Below are 6,555 nucleotides of genomic sequence, written 5' to 3'. Positions count from 1 at the left end.
ATTGAATTTGCAATCGACTTAGCACCTGGAACAGAACCAGTATCCAAGGCCCCGTACAGAATGGCGCCTGTTGAGATGAAAGAGCTAGCAAAGCAATTGCAGGAATTGTTAGAGAAAGGAGTAATCAGACCCAGCGTATCCCCGTGGGGTGCACCGGTATTATTTGTCAAGAAGAAAGATGGAAGCATGAGACTGTGCATCGACTATAGGCAGCTCAACAAGTTGACAATCAAGAATAAGTATCCGTTACCCAGAATTGATGATTTGTTTGACCAATTGAAGGAAGCCAAGTATTTCTCCAAAATCGATATAAGATCGGGATATCATCAACAGAAGATCAAACCAGAAGATATACCAAAGACAGCTTTCAGAACAAGGTATGGACATTACGAGTTTTTAGTGATGTCTTTTGGATTGACCAACTCCCCAGCAGCGTTTATGGACCTGATGAACAGAATTTTCAAGGAATATTTGGACAAGTTCATTATAGTATTTATAGACGATATTTTAATCTATTCAAAGACGGAGGAGGATCATGCGGAGCATTTAAGGACAACTTTGGAGATTTTAAGGAAAAAGAAGTTATATGCTAAATTGTCGAAGTGTGAGTTTTGGCTACAAGAAGTTCAGTTCTTAGGACACATAGTCAGTAACGAAGGGATCAAAGTGGACCCAGCAAAGATCGAGGCAATTACGAATTGGGAAAGACCGAGAACACCCACTGAGGTAAAAAGTTTCTTGGGATTGGCAGGATATTATCGACGATTCGTTCAGAATTTCTCAAGGATTGCCACACCATTAACAAAGCTTACACGAAAGAATGAAAAGTTTATATGGAATGACAAGTGCGAAGAAAGTTTTTAGGAATTGAAGCGGAGATTAATCACAACACCTGTTTTGTCACTTCCAGACGATCAAGGGAATTTCGTAATTTATAGCGATGCTTCCTACAAAGGATTAGGATGTGTTCTTATGCAGCACGACAAGATGATTGCGTATGCGTCAAGGCAATTGAAACCACACGAACAAAAGTATCCTACTCATGACTTGGAGCTAGCAGCTATAGTTTTTGCTTTGAAGATTTGGAGACATTATTTGTATGGAGAAAAGTGTGAGATTTTCACGGATCACAAAAGTTTGAAATATATATTTACCCAGAAGGAACTTAATATGAGGCAAAGGAGATGGTTAGAATTGATCAAGGATTATGATTGCTCGATTAATTATCATCCCGGTAAGGCGAACGTGGTGGCAGACGCATTAAGTCGGAAGGAAAAGTTAAATGAGTTATCAGTACCTGAAGATGTATATAAGGAATTTCAGAAATTGGAATTGGAAATTAGAGTTTGCGAACCTGAGGAAGCGAAAGTGTACAGTATGACTTTCCAGCCAGAGTTGTTGGAGAAAATAAAGAAATGTCAGAAAGATGTAATGGATCAAGATATAAATCGTTTGGTAGGTGAAGAATTATGCACGTAGAAGGATGATTAAGGCATTTTGAGATTTTCATCTAGAATTTGGATTCCACCAGTGACGGAGTTAAAGAATGAAATTTTACAAGAAGCACATAGTTCAAGATATTCCATCCATCCAGGGAGTACCAAAATGTACAGAGATTTAAAGAAGAATTATCGGTGGCCAGATATGAAGAGAGAAATTGTGGAATGGGTTAGCAAATGTTATACCTGTCAGAGAGTTAAAGCAGAGCATCAAAGACCAAACGGATTGCTACAGCCATTGGAAATTCCAGAGTGGAAGTGGGACATATTACCATGGATTTCATAGTTGGATTACCAAGGACAAGGGCTAATCATGATGCCATTTGGGTTATAGTGGATAGACTTACCAAGTCAACTCATTTTCTGCCTATAAATGAAAGATTTTCGCTCAACAAGTTGGTCCATATGTACCTAAAAGAAATTGTAGTTCGTCATGGAGTTCCAGTGTCTATCGTGTCTGATCGAGATCCAAGGTTTAATTCAAGATTCTGGAAGAGTTTTCAAGAATGTTTGGGAACAAGACTGAATATGAGTACAGCTTATCACCCCCAAACGGATGGCCAAAGTGAAAGAACGATCCAGACAATTGAGGATATGTTACGTGTTTGTGCGATTGATTTCAAAGGAAGTTGGGACGAACATTTACCTCTGGTAGAGTTTGCTTACAACAACAGTTATCATGCCAGCATTGGAATGCCACCCTATGAAGCCCTTTATGGACGCAAATGTAGATCTCCAATATATTGGGACGAAGTAGGAGAACGCAAGATACTTGGACCTGAACTGGTACAGCAGACAAAGGAAGTTGTTGAACTTATCCAGAAAAGATTAATAGCCGCTCAAAATCGTCAGAGGAAATATGCAGACCAATCAAGGAAAGACATGGAATTTGAAGAAGGAAGCTTGGTATTACTGAAAGTATCACCATGGAAAGGACTAACGAGGTTTGGAAAGAAAGGGAAGCTAAGCCCAAGATATGTCGGACCTTTTGAGATCCTAAAGCACGTTGGCAAAGTAGCTTACGAATTGGCGTTACCTCCGCACATGGAGCACATTCACAATGTTTTTCATGTATCGATGCTCAAGAAATATAATCCAGACTCCAAGCATGTAATAGAATATGAGCCAATAGAGCTTCAGGCAGATTTATCATATGTAGAGAGTCCGATAGAGATTCTAGAGGCAAGAGAGAAAGTATTGAGAAATAAAGTGGTAAAGTTAGTAAAAGTATTGTGGAGAAACCCAAAGGTTGAAGAGTCAACTTGGGAGTTAGAAAGTGATATGAGAGAAAAGTACACTCATTTGTTTTCTTAGAGATTCTGAGGACAGAATCCTTTTAAGGGGGGAAGGATGTAATATCCGGGATATATTGTGTAATTATTTTTGCTATTATACAATTATTATGTGTGTTCAGTATCTATTCTGTGAGTTAATTGTTAAGTGTTATCTGTACTTGAATATTCAAAAATAATATTAATTGAGTATTTTAATTTTTATATGTCCAAAATAAAATATAGATAATTGTCATATCTTCCTAATTATTTTTATGTTGGTTTATGGATTTATAAGAATCATATGAAATTTCCAAAATCTTTTTCCGGGTAATTAAAATCTATTTTATAAAAACGGGAACCAACCGACGTCAACCGTTGTTATGTTTTTGGAACCCGAAACTCGTTCGAGAACTCCTTCCTAACCTAATTGTAATATTTCGAGCATATTCCATGTTTCAACTTTTTCGATCCGGCCTACGGTTTGTCCTGCGCGGGTCCCGGCGCAACATTTTCGATACAATATTTGTTTCAGTAAATCAATAAAACCCGTATTTTCGATAAACGAGAGCTTTTTATTAAACTATCCCAATTATCACTTCGTAATACGTGTAACCAGGCGCTGAGACCAAGACCGCAGTACAAATTGTACTAATTTGGATAATTATCCCGAAAACCGATACCGTTTGGATCAGTTTTTACAGATAAACGTACTGTTTTATATCCGGAATGATCCAACGGGATACAAATTTTCCATAATTATAAATAGCCTTTTACCGTATTTTATTTCGTATCAAAATCATTTGCAGATAGTTAATTATATAATTTTCAGAGAAAAACCCTAATTACATAAACTGTTCTAAGAATCAAACAGCAAAACGAAGGCGTTACCAATCTCTGTTTTTAAAGCTTGAGTAACCAAAACGAAGGATTTGAGGTGTTCTATCAGATTCTGAGCTTTATTTCACTGCAGAAATCAAGGGTATTTTTCTAAAAATTTATTTATTTTCGAATTTATTTTATTGAAAATATGAATTTTTGTTCAGATGATTGTTTGTATGATTTGATGATTGCATGTTGTAGAGCTTGTTTTCCTGATGATTTTCATATGTCATACGTCTGATTTGGAGTTCAATAACATGCTCAAAAGTGGGTTTAATTTTCGAATTTCAAAATTAGGGTTTATAACCCGTATGAATGTTTTCAATTGAAATTTGGGGGTTTTTGATTCAGGGGTTATTAGCTGTTGATTTATAGTGAGTTGTGTTCCTTATAAAATTTGCAATCGATTGATATATAGCTCGTTAACAGAGGATGCTTGAATCGAAGGGAGTTGTGTTTTAAAGATTTGCGATGTTCGCCGGAAACCGGCGATGTTCTTGGCCAATTTCCGGCCAGAACAGGAATGATTAGAATGTTTTGAATGCATGAACAAGTTCCTGGTGTTGTGTAGTGTTAATCTGGAGGTGTTGGTGGGGTGAGGACGCCGGGATCGTCTTCTCCGGCCACCCCCGATTTTCCGGCGACTGAAACTGCAAAATTGCAGTTTAGTCCTTGTATTTTTGAAGATGGTGAAGTTTAGTCCCTGTAGTTTGCAAAGTTTTCAAAAATAGGATTCCTGTTTATAAAATGTTTAAAAATCATATTTCCTATTTATTTTTATTATAAAAATTCATTTTTAATTTCTGAAAATTCTGAAAATTATTATTTTAATTCCGAAAATTATTTTTAATTCACAAATAAATCTGAATTAATTAGTTAATTAATTTCAGTTAATTTATAATTGATTAATTGGTCAATTAATTCGAAAATTAATTGATTAATTGATTTAATTAATTATTAATTGATTTTAATTAGTTATTTAATTAGATTTAATTATTTAAAAATGATTTAACAATTCTGAAAAATAGTTTCGAGCTTTAAAATATTATTCTAAATTATTTTCAAGGCTCGATAATTATTCTAAAATTATTTCGGAGCCAGAATGGGCCAACCGAACCCTGTTTATTAACCCGAAATTGATCCAACGACCCGTTTTAATTCCGAAAAATGTTTTAAAAATCATTTTAAATACCCGAAAGCATATTTATGACCCGAGACTTCTTTATAGATGATATGTCATTGATTACGTGATGTATTATGTGTTATACGTGACCTGTTGTTTGACTATCGGTCTATATATTCGGTGTTTACTTGGTTATTGCATAGATTTCAATTCGTTAATCGGATTTGGGTAAAACGAACGGTAGATAGAAGTATGTGTTGAATAGAATCCTGTGAGTTGATGATTGATAGATGCTTATGATATGTGAGCAGAAGAGGCAAGGCGTAGGAAAGGGAAACAGGTAGTTGAGGAGTAAGACGATTGAGATTGAAAGCAAGTGCAGGATAGTAAGCTAATATCAGGCAAGTGTTCTGAACTCTCTCGAGATATTGTAATTCTTGATAGTCTTGTTGACATTGCAAGTGCTTTGAAGCACGGAAACCTAAATCCTGATTTTAGTTATTGTTCTTGAGCTATGAACCATATTCTTTCTAATCCATTGATTATTGTATACCCAAACAAGAACCACAAATCTACGATACTACTCCACAAATACATACAAACTAAATACCAGACACTGAACTGAATTATTATATACTCAATCCATGATATCTTATGCTTTGAAAGACCAAATCCTTGAAACCCTGAAACCTTGTTTCCTTTGTTATCCAATTCTTTCATTATCCAACATTCAAGCTTTGAAAGTACCTTGTTGATCTTTACATGGATTGAAACCCTTTCATTGTTAAACATTTATTATTGTTAATGATTGCGGTTATTGTTTATTATTGCATATTCTGTTGTTATGTTAGAATTGGATTGTTTTTATAAAATTGTGGACCAGATTCGTGGTTAGACCATATAATGGTCAAGTTAGGCCAATGTGTGCCTTGGATCCAGTAGTTAGAGCAATGTTGTGTGCCTTGCTCGGGGTTAGTGCGTGACTGATCAGCAGCCTAACCTTGATTTTTAAATTAAAAGTATAATATCCAATTCTAAATCATAATCCATTGTTCACTTGATATCATAAACATATTCACCTGATGATCATTATTTTCAGTTTTGTCATTGTGACTTGCTGAGCTAGTTAACTCATTTGTACGATGTTGTTTATATTCTTTCCAGTTAAAAAGGAACCAGTTGGTAAAGAGGATCCCCAGTCCAGCGCGAGAGCTAGGGGTTCAGGTTGAGAAAGCTGAGCTAGTAGGCTTTTTTTAGAATAATTTAAGTTTGTAAAAGTTTGTAATAATGTTTAATACTCAGTTTGAGTTTGAAATAGTTGGGATTTAAACGGTTTGTAATATATTAGTGTGTTTGGCTTGTGTGCATACTTTAACCTGTTGCGGTCCGTGGTGGTTGGTAAGTAGGGTCACTGCATATATTATTATTATCTTTATTATTGTTATAAGCAGGTTATAATTAAGGTGTGTGTGTGGACGCCAAAGTTCTGACCCGGGTTTGGAGGGCGCCACAATAACTTGCGAATAAATTTTAATCAAAACGTTATCAAAATAATCATAAAATTTTATAAATATCCCGAATTTCATTAAAACGTAAGTTTCCTAATTTTAAAATAATTTCTGAAATGCAGTTTATACCCGCTTTTGACGATCAAACGGGACAACGCGCGGTTGAAACGAATCCCGAAAATTTCCAAAATAATTTTAAAATTCTCAGAATAATACGAACTTAATAAAATATGAGTTTCATGATTTTTGAAGATTTCTGGAATTAAATATGG

Source organism: Apium graveolens, unplaced genomic scaffold, assembly GCF_009905375.1.
Source record: "Apium graveolens cultivar Ventura unplaced genomic scaffold, ASM990537v1 ctg9192, whole genome shotgun sequence".
Classification (NCBI taxonomy): Eukaryota; Viridiplantae; Streptophyta; class Magnoliopsida; order Apiales; family Apiaceae; genus Apium; species Apium graveolens.
This window is presented reverse-complemented; position numbering follows the sequence as displayed.